We start from the raw sequence: 17393 nt of genomic DNA, 5'->3' as shown, positions 1-17393 counted from the left end.
AGCCATGCACAGGAGGAACTGGACTGTCTCCTCATAGCACCCCTATTCTAGGCTGCTGGCCCTTGCTTCTGTCCATGTCGAGGGAAGAGAAAGCTCCCCTCCCCCACTCTGGGAGAGTCGTGGGTTTTGCTGACAAGTACTTGACTCTTCCTTGTTTCTGATTTCAGAGAAGAGTACAGTTTTCCTTCAAGGAAAGGGGAACTAGTTCCTGAAGCTGTCAGAATGGTGGCCTCTGAGGTTGGCCAAAGTGCTTGTCCTGGCATTCGGAGGCGGGGACAGGGCCCTGTGGCCACATTCAGCAAGAATGTTTTCCTTTGTCATATCCAGTTTGAGGTCATTGGTTCTCAGCTGTGGTTGGACAACAGGAGCTATAAAAAAAAAAAAAAATCTTATTGCCCAGGTAGCCCCTGAGATCAATGGAATTCAAATCTTGGGGAAAGACATCGGTATGTTTGAGAGCTCCTCAGCAGATTTCTGAGTGCAGCCATACTTGGGGACCTTAGTCCAAGGATGCGGTTCCTGTAAACACCTCTTTGTTTATAGCCAGAAAACCTGGTCCGGGCTCAGAGCTGAGCAGCTGTTCCTGATATTATATTGTTCAAAATGGGCCAACACAGCTGGGCTTCAGGGAAAGGTGAAGGTAAGAGTTCTTATCTAGAGTTCTTAGTGAATTCTAACTTAATACTGGAAAATTTCAGGTATTATCTCTGTGGATATCACTTCTTTCTCATTCCTTCTATTCTTTTCTTCTGGAATTGCTATTAGATGTCTGTTGATGCTTGTCATTCTGCACTCTATGTCTCTTAACTGCTCTATGTGTATATATATTTAATATATTTTGCTCCTTTATACTTTTAAAAATACATATTCTCTCTTTGTGCTGCATTATGGGTGATTTCTTCAGTACTGCCTTCTGATTAATGAATCTCTCTTCCGTTATGACTTCATAGTGTTCATCCAATACTATGAGTTTATTTATTTCAATGTCTATATTTTTCATTTCAATTGGTTCTTTTTTGTGACTTATTTCTTAAAATTTTGACTATTTGTGTTTCATAATTTATGTTTTTATATATAGTTGTTAATTAGTCCTTTATATCTTTAAGGATTTTCAACATTTCTTCATAGCACTTGTTACTACTTGACATATAATTTTAGTAATTGTCACTTCCATTAGAATGTAAGTTCCATGAAGGCAGTCACTTTGTTTTCTTTTTTTGTTTTGTTTTTTTTTCAACTTTTTATTTAAATTCTAGTTAGTTATAATATAGTGTAATATTAATTTCAGTAGTAGGATTTAGTGATTCATCACTTGTATATAACACCCAGTAGTTATCACAACCAGAGCCCTCCTTAATATTCGTCACCCATTTAACTCATCCTTCAGTCGCCTTCTTTCCAGCAACCCTTAGTTTTTTCTCTATAGTTAAAGTCTGTTTTACAGTTTACCTTGCTCTACCCACCCCCATCTATGTTCATGTTTCATTTCTTAAATTCCACATATGAATGAAATCATATGATATTTGTCTTTCTCTGACTTATTTCTCTTAGCATAATACTCTGCAGCTCCATCCACATCAAATGGCAAGATTTCATTATTTTTAATGGCTGAGTAATATTTCACCATATATATATGCCACACACATATTTTTAAAAAGATTTATTTATTTATTTATTTATTTATTTATTTATTTATTTTACTTATTTGAGAGAGGGAGCATGGGGAGAGGTCAGAGGTAGAGAATCTCAAGCAGACTCCCTGCTGAGCATGGGGCTTGATCCCAAAACCCTGAGATCATGACTTGAGCTGAAATCAAGAGTCCAACATCCAACCAACTAAGCCACCCCTATACCAACATTCTTCTTTATCCATGCATCTGTTGATGGACATTTGGGCTCTTTCCATAATTTGTCCATTGTTGATAATGCTGCTATAAAGATTGGGGTGCATGTGCCCCTTCAAATCTGTATATTTATATCCTTTGGGTAAACACATAGTGCAATTGCTGAATCATAGGGTAGTTCTATTTTTAACTTTTTGAGGAACCTCTGTACTGTTTACCAGAGTGGCTACTTCAGTGCGCATTCCCACCAACAGTGTGAGAGGGTTCCCCTTTCTCAGCATCCTTGTCAATGTCTGTTGTTTCTTGTGTTGTTAATTTTAACGATTCTGACAGGTGTGAGGTGACATCTCATCGTAGTTTTGATTTGTATTTCTCTGATGATGAGTGATGTTGAGCATCTTTTCATGTGTCTGTTGGCCATCTGTATGTCTTCTCTGGAAAAGTGTCTATTCATGTCTTCTGCCCATTTCTTAACTGGATTATTTATTTTTTGGGTGTTGAATTTGAAAAATTCTTTATTGATTTTGGATATCAACCCCTTATCAAATATGTCACTTGCAGAAATCTTCTCCCACTCCAAAAATTGCCTTTTATTTTTAAAGAGATTTTATTTATTTATTTATTTCGGGGGAGGCAGAGGGGGGAGGGGGAAAGAATCTTAAACAGACTGCATTGAGCATGATGCCTGACATGGAGCCTGATCCCATGACCCTGAGATCATGACCTGAGCTAAAACTAAGAGTCTGATGCTTAATCAACTCAGCCATCCAGGCTCCCCTCAAAGATTGCCTTTTAGTTTTGTTGATTTTTCCCCTTGCTGTGTAGAAGGTTTTTATCTTGATGAAGTCCCAATAGTTCATTTTTGCTTTTGTTACTCTTGCCTCTTGAGACGTGTCTAGTAAGAAGTTGCTATGGCCAATGTGAAGGAGGTTGCTGCCCGTGTTTTCTTCTAGGATTTTGGTGATTTCCTGTCTCACATTTAGGTCTTTCATGCATTTTTAATTTATTTTTGTGAATAATGTAACAAAGTAGCCCAGTATCACTCTTCTGCATGTTGCTATCTAGTCTTCCCAACACCATTTGTCGAGACTTTTTTTTTCATTGGATATTTTTTCCTGCTTTGTTGAAGACTAATTGACCATATGGTTATAGATCCATTTCTGGGTTTTATATTCTATTCCATTGATCTGTATGTCTGTTTTTGTGCCAGTACCATACTGTCTTGATGACTACAGTTTTATAATATAGCTTGAAGTCTGGAATTGTGAGGCCTTCTGCTTTGCTTTTCTTTTTTCAAGATTGCTTTGGCTATGCGGGATCTTTTATGGTTCCATATGAATTTTGGGTTTGTTTTAGCTCTGTGAAAAATGCTGGTGGTATTTTTATAGGGATTGCATTAAATGTGTAGATTGCTTTGGGTAGTATAGCCATTTTAACAATATTTGTTCTTCCAACCTATGAGCATGGAATGTTTTTCCATTTCTTTGTACTATCTTCAATATTTTCACAAGTGTTCTATAATGTTTAGAGTACAGATCTTTTACTTCTTTGGTTAGTTTATTCCTAGGTATCTTACAGTTTTTGGTGCAATTGTAAATTGTAAATGGGATCTATTCCTTGATTACTCTTTCTGCTGCTTCATTATTGGCATATAGAAATGCAATGGATTTCTGTATATTGATTTTGTATCCTGCAACTTTGCTGAATTTGTGTATTCTAACAATTTTTTGGTGGAGTCTTTCAGGTTTTCTACATACAGTATGATGTCATCTGTGAATAGTGAAAATTTGACTTCTTTCTTTTTTTTTTTTTTTTTAAAGATTTTATTTATTTATTCATGATAGTCACAGAGAGAGAGAAAGAGGCAGAGACACAGGCAGAGGGAGAAGCAGGCTCCATGCAGGGAGCCCGATGTGGGATTCGATCCCGGGTCTCCAGGATCGCGCCCTGGGCCAAAGGCAGGCGCCAAACCGCTGCGCCACCCAGGGATCCCTGACTTCTTTCTTGACAGTTTGGATGCCTTTTATTTCTTTTTGTTGTCTTATTGCTGCGACTAGGACTTCCAGTACTATGTTAAATAGCAATGGTGAGAGTGGACATCCCTGACTTGTTTCTGACTACAGAGGGAAAGCTCTCAGTTTTTCCCCATTGAAGATGTTATTAGCTGTGAGTCTTTCATATACGGCTTTTATGATGTTGAGGTATGTTCCCTCTAGCCCTATTTTGTTGAGGGTTTTTATTAAGAATGGGTGCTGTGGGCAGCCCAGGTGGCTCAGCGGTTTAGCACCGCCTTCAGCCCAGGGCCTGATCCTGGAGACCTGGGATCGAGTCCCATGTCAGGCTCCCTGCATGGAGCCTGCTTCTCCCTCTGCCTGTGTCTCTGCCTCTCTCCCTGTGTGTCTCTCATGAATAAATTAATACAATCTTAAAAAAAAAGAAAGAATGGGTGCTGTACTTTGTCAAATGCTTTTTCTGTATCTATTGAGAAGATCATATGGTTCTTATCCTTTCTTCTATTAATTTTGTGTATTATGTTGATTGATTTGTGAATATTGAATCACCCTTGGAGCACAGGAATAAATCCCACTTGATCATGGTGTATGATTCTTTTAATGTACTGTTGGATTCGATTTGCTAGTAGTTTATTGAGGATTTTTGTATCCATGTTAATCAGGGATATTGGCCTGTAATTCTCTTTTTTAGTGGGGTCTTTGTCTGGTTTTGGGACCAAGGTAATGCTAGCCTCATAGAATGAATTTGGAAGTTATATTTCCATTTCTATGCTTTGGAACAGTTTGAGAAGACTAGGTATTAACTCTTCTTTAATTGTTTGGTAGAATTCCCTGGGAAGCCATCTGGCCCTGGACTTTTGTTTGTTGGGAGATTTTTGATTGCTGATTCAATTTCTTTGCTGGTTATTGGTCTCTTCACACTTTCTATTTCTTCCTGTGTCAGTTTTGGTAGTTTATATATTTCTAGGAATTTATCAATTTCTTCCAGATTATCCAATTTGTTGGCATATAATTTTTTATAACATTCTCTTATAAATATTTGTATTTCTGTGGTGTTCGTTGTGATATCTCCTCTCTCATTCACGATTTTATTTATTTGGGTCCTTTTTCCTTTTTGATAAGTCTGGCTAGGGGTTTATCAATTTTATTAATTCTTTCAAAGAACTAGCTCCTAGTTTCTTTGTTCTAGTTTTTGTTGTTGTTTGTTTCTGTATCATTGGTTTCTGCTCTGATCTTTATTATTTCCCTTTCTTCTGATAGCTTTAGGCTTTATTTGCTGGTCTTTTTCTAGCTCCTTTAGGTATAAGGTAGGTTGCATATTTGAGATTTTCCTTGCTTCCTGAGGTAGGTCTGTGTTGGTATATACTTCCCTCTTATGACTGCTTTTGCTTCATCCCAAAGGTTTTGGATCATTCCATTTTCATTTAATTTGTTTCTATGATTTTAAAAATTTCTTCTTTAATTTCCTGGTTAACCCATTCATTCTTTAGTAGGATGTTCTTTAACTTCCATGTATCTGTGGTCTTTCCAAATTTTTGTTGTGGTTGACTTCAAGTTTCGTAGTGTTGTGTTCAGAAAATATGAATGGTATGATCTCAGTGTTTTTGTACTTGTTGAGGCCTGATTTGTGATCTGGTATTTGATCTCTTTTGGAGAATGTTCCATGTGCACTCAAAAAGACTGTATTCTGCTGCTTTAGGATGAAATGCTTGAATATATCTGTGAAGTCCCTCTGGTCCAATGTATCATTCAAATCCTTGTTTCCTTGTTGATTTTCTGCTTAGATTATCTGTCCATTGCTGTGAGTGGGGTTAAAGTCTCCTACTATTATTGTATTATTGTCAATGAATTTCTTTATATTTGTTATTAATTGTTTTATATATTTGGGTGTTCCCTAGTTGGGGGCATAAATATTTGTCATTGTTAGATTTTTTTGTTGGATAGACCCCTTTGTTATGATATTCTTGTTACAGTCTTTGGTTTAAAATCTAGTTTGTCTGATACAGTATGGCTACCCTGGTTTTCTTTTGATGGCCATTAGCATGATAAGTGGCCCTCTAGTCCCTTATTTTCAATCTGCAGGTGACTTTAGGTCTAAAATGAATCTCTTTGGATGCCTGGGTGGCTCATCAGTTAAGCACCTGCCTTTGGTTCAGGGTGTGATCCTGGAGTCCTGGGATCGAGTCTCACATCAGGCTCCCTGCATGGAGCCTGCTTCTCCCTCTGCCTGTTTCTCTTCCTCTCTTTGTGTCTCTCATGAATAAATAAATAAAAGCTTTTTAAAAAATAAATAAAATTAGTCTCTTGTAGACAGTATATTGATGGATATTGTTTTTTGTTTTGTTTTGTTTTTGTTTTTATAAATCCATTCCCATGTCTTTTTATTGGAGCATTTAGTTCATTTACATTCAGGGCAATTATTGATAGATATGAATTTAGTGCCATTGTGTCACCTGTTAAGTTGTTTTTCTGGAGATTTTTTTCTGTTCCTTTCTAGTCTTTGTTGCTTTTGGTCTTTCCTTCCCACTCAAAGAGTCCCCTTTAATAATTCTTGCAGGACTGGTTTAGTGTTCATGAACTCCTTTATTTTTATTTGTCTGGGAAACTCCTTATCTTTCCTTCTATTCTGAATGACAGACTTGCCGGATGAAATATTCTTGATTGCATATTTTTCCATTCAACATGTTGAAGATATCATGCCACTTTCTTCTGGCCTTCAAAGTTTTTGTGGAGAGGTCTGCTGCTAACCTTATTTGTCTTCCTTTGTAGGTTAGGGGTTTTATTTATTTATTTGTTTGTTTATTTATTTATTTATTTATTTATTTATTTTTGGGGCATGAGTTGGGGGGGGGGAGAGGAGGGAGAAAGAATCTTAGGCAGATTCCATACCCAGCTTGGATCCTGACGTGGGGCTCAGTCTCTCGTGACCCTAAGAACATGACCTGAGCTGAAATCAAGAGTCAGATGCTTACTCGAATGAGCCACCCAGGTGCTCCATGGGATTTCTTTTCCCTTGCTGTTGTTAGGATTTTTTTTCTTTATCTCTGTTGCAAATTTTACTACTCTATGTCTTGGTGTTGGTCTCCTTTTGTTGATTTTGATGAGAGTTCTGTGTATCTCCTAGATTTGGATGTCTGTTTCCTTCTGCAGTTTAGGGAAGTTTTCAGCTATAATTTCCTCAAATAAACCCTCTGTCCTCCCGCATCTTCTTGTTTTCTTTATTATTATATCCTCAGCACTCAAAATAGTATCTGGGACATTGTAGTTGCTTAAAATATTTGCTGAATAAATAATGAAATATTATTTTAAAAATCAATATTGGATTGCCCTACTATTTTCATTTCATCTAAATTGAATTCACTTCCTGCCTTTGCAATTTTTTAATTGCAATTTTTGGCTGCCTTTCTTAGTCTTTCTCTTGAGGGAGTTATTATTAGTAATTTTGATCTCTCTCATGCTCATCCCCCCAAACTAGTGGTTTTACAGTTGCTTCCTCTTGGCTTCCATAGCTCCCAGTTTAGAACCAGATTTTCTGTTGTCAGCTCAGGTATCTCTGCTGTCACAATTTGGGAATGCTGCTGATCTTTATCACCGGGCCAGGGAACCAGTTCCTCTTCATGTGGGGCTAAGACGTTTCATGTAAGCCTCAGCTCTGCAGGTAGTAATGTATTTATGCCCCTGGTTCTTGGGTTTAGGAGCCCCACATTGTCCCTGGATTGGGGACACCTCCTCATGTAGTATTCCCTATCTCACCACAGCAAAAAAGCTTATCACCACCTCTGTCTGCTTCTAGCCCTGGAGATTTGCAATCCTACAGCATCATCCAGCTTACAGTCTTCTGTTTCTGTTGTTCTGCTCCTCAGAGATGTTCATCTTTTTAAGCCAGGCTTTGGCTTTACATTTTTAAATTTTTGTATTTTATCTGTTATTGTTAAGTGTTTGGAGCTCAGGGGGCCTCAAAGCATGAATTTATAGTACGATTGTATCTGCAAGTCTTATAATTACTGTTCTCTTTGACTTTCCATTAAACCTATAATAGTACCAGGCCTGCAGGGTTTACTCTTGAAAGTAATGATGCTGAGGTTGGAAGGTGCATTAAAGCTCATCTTGCTCCACCTCATTTCACAGGGGAAGCAACTGAGGCCTAGTGACTTGCTTTTGGCCACTCACTTTATGCGTAGTGGAGCAGGGAAGGTAAACCTGATTCTACACCCTGGGTTTTTGAACATCTGCCTTTGAATATGACTTCTCTCTCACAGAATGGCTTTCCTGCTTTGCTGTTTTGTCTGAGCTTTGCTTATAGTTTCAAGGCCCTACAGCCCTCCATGGTCTCTCCCTTTTCCCAAGGCATGATACTTAAGAGGGAGGGAAAGAGGATCAGCTCTAATAATTACGGAGTTACCTGCCTTGTAATAGTTCTGCCTGTGGGGTCTGCTCAGTTAATGGTTGGATGAAAGCTCACATTTTTATATACGCCACTGCCCTCTAGTGGCCATAATGGACATCGACCGTACAGTCTGGAACAGCAAGTAAAATCGCCCTAGGACCAGTCTGTCTTGAACATATTATTGTTCTCATAGTTAGAACTTCCCTGATCTGCGTGGAAACGTAAATCTAAGTCCTATTTATTTGATATTTCAATGCCAAATATATAAAAAATATACATATAATCAGAACCTGTAATCGACCTCCCCGGCATATAACATTCTTCAGTTAATGCTGACCATCTAGGCAGCACTGTCCAAGAGAAATAGAATGTAAGCCACATGGTAATTTAAAATTTTCTAGTAGCCTTGGGCACCTGACTGGCTCAGTCAGTTAAGCGTCTGACTCTTGATTTCGGCTCAGGTCACGATCTTGGGGTCCGTAGATAGAGCCCTGCCTCGCTCACTGGGGAGTCTGCTTCTCTCTCCCCCTCTGCCCCTCCCCCTGCTTGAGCACACTCTCTAAAATAAATCAATAAATCTTTAACATTTTCTAGTAGACTTCTTTTTTAAATTTAATTTTTATTTATTTGAGAGAGAGAGTGAATGAGCAAGAGAGAGAACATAAGCAGGGAGGAGCAGAGGGAGAGGGAGAAGCAGGCTTCCCATTGAGAAGAGAGCTGGGCTTGGGGCTCTGTCTGGGGACTCTAGGATCATGACCTGAGCTGAAGGCAGATGCTTAACTAACTGAGCCACCCAGGCATCCTTAGTAATCTATGTTTTAATAAAGTAAAAACCATGTTAAATTCATTTTAATGATACATTAATATAGTCAAAATATTATAATTTCAATAAGTAATTAATATAAACATTGCTAAGAGATATTATACGTTTTTTGTACTATGTTTTTCAAATCTGGTATGAATTTTGCAATCATAGCACATCTCGGTTCAGACCAGCCACACTGCAAGTGCTCCACAGCCACATGTGACTAGTGGCCACTGAATTGGACAGCAAAGGTCTAGGAAGTGGTTTCCAAACTCTGTCCCTGTTATTGCAGGGTTGGTAGGTTCCCAAGAAACATTTTAAGCAATCTGAGCAAAATGAGAAAAATATGAGCCGTGCTTTTTAATATATAAAGTGAATGTAAGGTTTTTATCTTGCTTGAAGGAACGTTTGGAGGTCATCCCTCTGACTTTTTCAGTGTTAGTATGTTTATTCTTCTATGGAATAATGATCATATCAGATGACTGATTATTGTTCTCATTTCACAAATAAAACATTTGCAATCCTCTCTGGGGCCCTACACTTTTTTGCCCATTTTACTGATGATGTGTGATGCATTAAATCCTGGGAGCCAGAGTTAGGGGTGGCTTTTTCCTCTGGCTTGCACGATCGGTGGTCACAAATGGACACATGCCTGTGTGGGGAGGCGACTGGGCACTGCTCGGCATGTCATCTCTACACCTTTCTCTCTGCCTCAGAAAAACAGAAGGAAATGCAAGGGAGTGAGCATGATATGAACACAGAGGTGACCTTGAATTTACTCTGAAAAACCACAACCAACAGAGTAAGTCATTAGCAAGAGCCAATTCTTAGCAATAATTAGTAACAAATGACTACTCAACTGATCCTGCAGACTTTGTTGCCACATACCTGGAAGAAAGCATTGCAATTCCACGTGACTGGTTTTTAATGCAGACCCATGGAAGCTGATAAAGTATTAAAGAGAAGGGACTGTTTTATGGACAAGGTCTTTAATGTCCTAACAAGCTCTGTAGCAGTCTGTGTCTGAAGCCGTGCTGGGTAGGTTTGTCTCACTGTGGATGGCCAGGGAATGGAAGCAACCAGGGCTTTCCGCTCTGTACACACAGGAGTGTCTACTTGTAGTAGCTCCGGCCTGAGGTCCGGTCTCTTTATCCCCTCTTCTCTGATTGATGTCTCCTTTTGGCTTAACCTGTCTGCCCTGCATGTCCTGACAGGTCACACAGCCCTATCCCAGGCTTTGAGGCTGATCTTCAAGGTGTCCTTAAAATATGCCTCTGGCCACCCTGCTTATACATGCAAGCCTTTAGCTCGCTAACTCAGCTGTCACTAGGGTGCTCATTAGCGGTTCTGTTTCTTTTTCACATATAACCTTTATGCTCCGGTTGCGAAATGGGGAGAAAGATGCCAGCAAATTGAAATTTTGTAAATCAAACACTTTTGATTGCTCTGGGAGCTCACTATTTAAGAAATCCTATGGCAAATTCTTTTGAAAATTGAGCCATCAGCCTTTTATCTGTTTTAAAAATTCAAATTTTAGTTTATTATCTTGCCTGAGGGAAGTGATTGCACTTGCATTATTAAAAAGATGCACAGAAAAGATGGGGCCTTTGGTGTTCCCCTCTTCTATTTAAATAGTGGTATGTAATCACAATTACCCGGGCTCGCAAGCAAGCAATTACACTAAGTATTAATGAAAGGACCCTAGTCAAAAACTGTGCCCAAGGGAAGCTTCCACCTACAAGTCAGGGTTAATGGCCCAGCTATTGTTTTAATGGATTTTCAATGAGGTGTGAAGATGACAGGCCAATAAGGGTGAAGTTTTATGATGCAGCTAAACAAGCACAATTAGCCATTTGCCATTAGTATCTTGACCTTTCTGCTTATATTTCTTTTCAACCCTGAGTGTTTATTAATTTCTGTTTAATGCAATTCATAGAGCTTTTGTTAACTCAGAGTAAAGGTGTCCCATCTCAGCTGCTTGTGTGGGAAGGGCATTAATAAAGCCGTGTATTAATAAGGTTTCAGTGGTGAGTCTGATGTTCATGGACTGTAATGAGCCACCTGTTTCTGGTCTCCTCATCTCTTCCCAGGCTCTCTGGCCCTTCAGATGCCCAGCGTGCACCCCTCCCCACGGCCAGTCTTGTCCTCTGGAGTCAGATCCCTGACCTGGGAGGTGTGGAGCTAGTGGTTCCAAGCTCAGCCTCAATGAGATCACCTGGGTTTGCTTCCCTGCCTCTACTACCCGTGAATCTTGGCAAGTCACTCCACCTTTATGTAAGACCAGTGCCTAGCGCCTGTGAGGGATCCAGTGTGCTCCGTCTTCTCTCATTTTGAATCCACGTCTCTGATTCTGGACTAGAATTCTGAGCTGGAGTCCGGCCTAGGCCTCCCTTGACTTCACCCTAGCACTTTGGGGTACTCAAATCTTGCTCCTGACCTCTATTTCTCTGGCTGAATCCCTCTCAGGAAGGGTGCATAAACTCTTTTTTTTTTTCTTGTTTTGAAAATTTGTCTCTTAACCTAGGGGCTGGCAAACTATGGCCCGTGAGTCATGTCTGGCCTACTGCCTGCTTTTGTAAATAAAATTTTATTGGAACACAACCATGCTCATTTATTTACATATTGCCTATGACTGCTTTCCTGCAGCTGAGTAGTTGTGACAGAGGATTATAGCCCTCTAGTCTCAAACATCCACTATCGGGCCCTTTACTGGAAAAGCTTACCATTTCTTGTCTGGGTGGGTTGAATTAAGTCCTCCAAAAAAGATACGTTGAAATCCCCAGTACCTCAGAATGAGGTCATACTTAAGAATTAGGGTCTTCACAGAGGTAACCAAGTTAAAATGAGGTCATTAGGGTAAGCCCTGTCTCAATATGACTGTTGACCTTATAAAAAAGGGAATTTTGGACACAGAGTATATTAATTATATTTTCTTATTTTCTGCATTCTTGATGCTGAGGCATCTGAAGCTTCAGTGCCTGGGGTGAGGATATCCTCCCAGGATTAGCTAACTCCTAGAGATAGCAAATGACTTGCACAGAGATGTGCCTTTTGTATGCAAACTAACCATTCCAGGGCCCAAACTCCAAACCAGCTCCACTGTCAGGCTCTTGCACCCGGCCAGGTAATATTCCTAGTCACCTGGCGCCCAAGAACTAGACATCTAGGGACCATCCCCACAGCCCAGAGCTCACGGACATCATTCTATCATATCTAATTTTAGACCTACTCAGCTGGCTTACCTTGCCTTCCTCATACCTTCCCGTGAAAACCAGGATGAGGACTCTGGGCCACACTTTCTCCTTCCTCTTTCTGCCTCCTGACCAACCCTGTGTGGCCTGGCATGGTATGCATGCCCCCTCCCCCTGGGAAGTAGGAGTCACAAACCATCCTTTCAGTGGCAATCATCCCCTGATCTGTTGGTCTCATACTTGAATGAACACAAAATCCCGTGTTAGAACAGAGACAGACACATACAGAGAGAAAACAACGTGAAGACATAGGGAGGCGCCATGTGAACATGGAAGATTGGGTTGTTGGATCTATAAGCCAGAGAACACCTGAGGCCACAGGAAGCCAGAATACAGGCCTGGAACAATTCCTTCTCCAGCACTTCAGGGGGACCATGACCCTGCCAACACCTTGATTTTAGCCTTCCAGACTCCAGCGTGTGAGACAATTCAACTGTATTTTTTTAGGTCACTGAGTTTGTGGTACTTTGTTATGGTCGCCAAGGCAACTAAAATACCACCTAACAAATTATTTTGTTTTGTTTTCTTTATTCCTCATTGTTCTTTTACATAACGTATCTGTACGGTATCTTGTCATCATTGCAAGATGAGCCTCACACACGTTCCTGGGTGTGGGTATCATGAGGTGGTCGGGCCAGTGGGCAGCTCGTTTAACCTGGGACTGAGGCTCAGAGACTTCAGGGGATCCCATGAGATCACCCCCCAGGCAGCAGGTGGGGAGAGCACTGGTGTTAACTGAGGGCTCCTTGTATGCATTCCTGTGATTTCAGGACACCCCCCCTCCCCCAATTAATCTGATGACAAGGAGCTGAGCAATTCTGCTAACAATCAGCTGTGGAGATAAAAAGGATGCTTTCTTACCTCACTTTCCCTTGTCTTTAGGTAGCTTTTTTTTTTTTTTTTTTAAGATTTTTAAAATTTATTTGAGAGAGTGAGAGAGAGAGAGAGAGCACGAGTAGGGGGAGAGGCAGAGAGACCATCAGACTCCCTGCTGAGCGGGGAGCCCCACATGGGGCTTGATTCCAGCACCCTGAGATCATGACCTGAGTCAAAGTCAGCACTAAACAGACTGAGCCACCAAGGCGCCCCCTTTACGTGGCTTCTGAAGGCACAACTGCATCAGGAGGTCAGAAACCTAAGACACTTCCTCACCTGGTTGGAGCCAGCATGCACCCACTGGACCATTCAGTGAAGTTCTTTCTTCAAAGGACAATGCTGAACTTAGCAGCGTGTGGCATGACAAGGTAGGAGAGCTCTAAGGGCCCCCTCTGTTGCTCCTGCCGGTTGTGGTGGGGGATCCAAGGAGGGAAGAGTGGGGAGAGGTCTGGGGCTCTTCCAGGGTGTAACACTGTGGTTAAAGCTGGAGCTGCTTCTGGTCAAGGCTTGTTCAGGATGCTATGGATTCCCTGACCTCTGACACCAGGAGCCCATCCATCTCATGAGATTCTTTATTTTATCCAATAAATATTTTTCTAATGAAATATCACAATTTCATTACTCAGTGCCACACATTGGGTTTTGACTCCTATTGTTTCCCCTGAGTTAATCCACGAAGGGTAGCAGTTCACTGGGAAAACTGAGCAAAATATGGAACGCTTCGTGAATTGTATGTCACCCTTGAACAAGGGCCATGCTAATCTTCTCTGTATTGTTCCAATTTCAGGATATGTGCTGCCCAAGCACTGATTTCGTTTTATTTCTTTTCATCATGATAAATGGACTCTTTAATGCCTACCCCTGTTTCCCCCATCCTCCCACCCACCTCCCATCTGGTAATCATCAGTTTGTTCTCTAGAGAGAAAAGTCTTGTTTCTTGATTTGTCTCTCTTTCTCTCTCCTTTTTTCCTTTGCTTATTTTGTTTCTTAAATTCCACATATGAGTGAAATCATATGGTATTCATCTTTTCCTGACTTATTTTACTCAGCATTATACCCTTTAGCTCCATCCATGTTGTTGCAAATGGCAAGATTTCATTCTTTTTGATGGCTGAGTAATATTCCACTGTGTGTGTGTGTGTGTGTGTGTGTGTGTGTGTGTGTGTGTGTACACCACATCTTCCTTATCCATTTGTTTATCGATGGACCCTGGGGTTGATTCCATAGTTTGGCTATTGTAAATAATGCTGCAATAAACATAGGGATGCATGTATCCTTTTGAATTAGTGTTTTTGCTCTTTTTTTTTTTTTTTTTAGGTAAATATCCAGTAGTTCAATTCCTAGATTATAGGGTAGCTCTATTTTTAATTTTTTAAGGAACCTCCATACTGTTTTGTACAATGGCTACACTAGTGCATGAAGGTTCTTTTTTCTCCACATCCTCACCAACACTTGTTTTTTATTTTAACCATTTTGACAGGTGTGAAAGGTTAACACATTGTAGTTTTGATTTGCATTTTCCTGATGATGAATGATGTCGAGCATCTTTTCAAGTGTCTGGTGGCCAGCTGTATATCTTCTTTGGAGGAATGACTGTTCGTGTCTTCTGCCTGTTTTTAAATTGGATTGTTTGTTTTTTGGGTGTTGAGTTTTGTCCAGTTCTTTGTATGCTTTGGATACTAACCCTTTATCAGATATGTCATTTGCAAATATCCTCCAATTCAGTAGGCTGCCTTTTAGTTTTGTTGTTTCCTTTGCTGTGCAGAAGCTTTTTACCTTGATGTAGTCCTAATAGTTTATTTTTGCTTTTATTTCCCCTGACTCAGGAGACATAGCTAGAAAAATGTTGCTACAGCTGATGTCAGAGAGATTGCTGCCTTTCCTCTCTTCAAGGATTTTTATGATTTCAGGTCTGATCTGATCCATGAGCATGGAATATCTTTCCATTTCTTTGTGCCATCTTCAATTTCTCTCATCATTTTTTTATAGTTTTCAGAGTACAGGTCTTTCATCCCTTTGGTAAGATTATTCCTAGATATTTCATTGGTTTTGGTGCAATTATAAATGGATTGTTTTCTTAATTTCACTTTCTGCTGCTTCATTATTAGTATATAGGAATGCAACAGATTCTGTACATTCATTTTGTATCCTGTGACTCTACTGAACTCCTTTATTAGTGCTAATAGTTTTTTTGTGGAGTCTTTAGGGTTTTCTATGTAAAGTATCATGTCATCTGCTAATAATGAGAGTTTTACTACTTCCTTACCAGTTTGGACGCCTTTTATTTTTTTATGTTTGATTGCTATGGCTAGGACTTCTAGTACTGTGTTGAATAAAAGTAGTGAGAGTGGACATCCTTGTCTTGTTCCTGACCTTAGTGGAAAAGTTCTGTTTTTCCCCTCTGAGTATCATATTGCCTATGGGGTTTTCATATATGGCCTTTATTACATTGAGGCATGTTCCCACTTGACTTACTTTGCAGTTTTTTTTTTTTTTTTTTTTTTAAGTCAAGAATGGAGGGCAGCGGGGTGGCTCAGCAATTTAGCACCGCCTTCGGCCCAGGTCATGATCCTGGAGACCTGGGATTGAGTCCCATGTCAGGCTCCCTGCATGGAGCCTGCTTCTCCCTCTGCCTGGGTCTCTGCCTCTCTCTTTCTCTGTTTCTCATGAGTAAATAAATAATAAAATCTTAAAAAAAATAATCAAGAATGGATGTTGTCCTTTGTCAAATGCTTCTTCATCTATTGATATAATCGCATGTTTTTTTCATTTCTCTTACTAATGTGACATATCATGTTAATTGTTTTGTGAATATTAAAACACTCTTGCAATCTGGGAATAAATCCCACTTGGTTGTGGTGTATAACTTTTAAAGTATATTGTTAATTCAGTTTGCTAATATTTTTTTTAAAGATTTTATTTATTCATGAGAGACAGAAGGAGAGAGAGAGAGAGAAAGAGGGGGGGAACAGACACAGGCAGAGGGAGAAGCAGGCTCCATGTAGGGAAACTGATGTGGGACTCGATCCCCAGTCTCCAGGATCACGGAAGCTGAAGGAGGCGCTAAACTGCTGAGCCACCTGGGCTGCCCCGGTTTGCTAATATTTTGTTGTGGATTTCTGTGTCTATACTCTTTTTTTTTATAATAAATTTATTTTTATTGGTGTTCAATTTGCCAACATACAGAATAACACCCAGTGCTCATCCCGTCAAGTGCCCCTCTCAGTGCCCGTCACCCATTCATACTCATGAGAGATATTGGCCTGTAGTTCTCTCTCTCTCTCTCTCTCTCTTTCTCTCTCTCTCTCTTTCTCTCTCTCTCTCTGGTGATGTCTTTACCTGTTTTTGGTATCAGGGTGGTACTCACCTCAGAATGAATTTGGAAGTTTTACTTCCTATTGTATTTTTTGAAATAGTTTGAGAAGAATGAGCATTAACTCTTCTTTAGATGTTTGATGGAATTTGCCTGTGAAGCTATCTGGTCCTGGACTTGTGTTTGTTAGGAGTTTTTTGGTTGCTGATTCAATTTCATTGCTAGTGATAAGTCTGTTCAAATTTTCTGTCTTCCTGCTTTAGTTTTGATGGGCTATTTGTTTCTAGGAATTTACCCATTTCTTCTAAGTTGTTCAATCTATTGGCATATAGGTTTTCGTAATATTCTGTTACAATTATTTGTATTTCTGTGGTGATGCTTGTTATCTCTCCTCTTTCATTAGTAATTTAATTTATTTGGGTCCTCTCTTTTTTTTTAATGAGTCTTACAAGAGGTTCATTGATTTTGTTGATCTTTTCAAAGAACCAGCTCCTGATTTCATTTATCTGTTCTATTGTTTTCTTGGTTTCCATATCATTTATTTCTGCTCTAATCTTTATTATTTTCTTCCTTCTCCTGATTTTGGGTTTTGTTTGTTTTTTTCTTTTCCTAACTCCGTTAGGTGTAGATGAAGTGGTTTATTTGATATTTTTCTTGCTTCTTCAGGTAGGCTTCCTCTGCATTGTATACTGCCCCTCTATTTTCGTTTCCCTTCATCCTTTTGTTCACCTGCTATTGTCTGCTCACCTTCCAAACTTGGCCTGGGATGTGGGCAGCCCTCCTGACCGGCATAGCTGGCTGCTCCCCGTGTTCTGCCCCAGCCCCTGGTATGCAGAGTCCTGTTAGTACATGTCACACTACATTGTAATGACTTATTTACAAGTTTACCTGCCTTATTAGACAGC

At 39.9% G+C, this 17393-nt stretch overlaps 1 long non-coding RNA gene and 1 other non-coding gene across 2 annotated transcripts; one reads left to right on the top strand and one right to left on the bottom strand.

The window, feature by feature from the left end:
• Positions 1 to 237: 237 nt before the first annotated feature.
• LOC144315243 (uncharacterized) lies at positions 238 to 11649 on the top strand. The gene is made up of 2 exons (XR_013380991.1): positions 238 to 640; positions 11139 to 11649. It is a non-coding gene; the product is annotated as an uncharacterized LOC144315243 (long non-coding RNA).
• A 2231-nt stretch (positions 11650 to 13880) lies between these two features.
• On the bottom strand, positions 13881 to 13982 carry LOC144316657 (U6 spliceosomal RNA). The gene has a single exon (XR_013382581.1). It is a non-coding gene; the product is annotated as a U6 spliceosomal RNA (small nuclear RNA).
• Positions 13983 to 17393: the final 3411 nt, after the last annotated feature.

The sequence above is a fragment of the Canis aureus genome, chromosome 6 (assembly GCF_053574225.1).
Source record: "Canis aureus isolate CA01 chromosome 6, VMU_Caureus_v.1.0, whole genome shotgun sequence".
In the NCBI taxonomy this organism is placed as follows: Eukaryota; Metazoa; Chordata; class Mammalia; order Carnivora; family Canidae; genus Canis; species Canis aureus.
The sequence above is the reverse complement of the archived record's forward strand: the minus strand, read 5'-3'. Positions and strand labels throughout refer to the sequence as shown.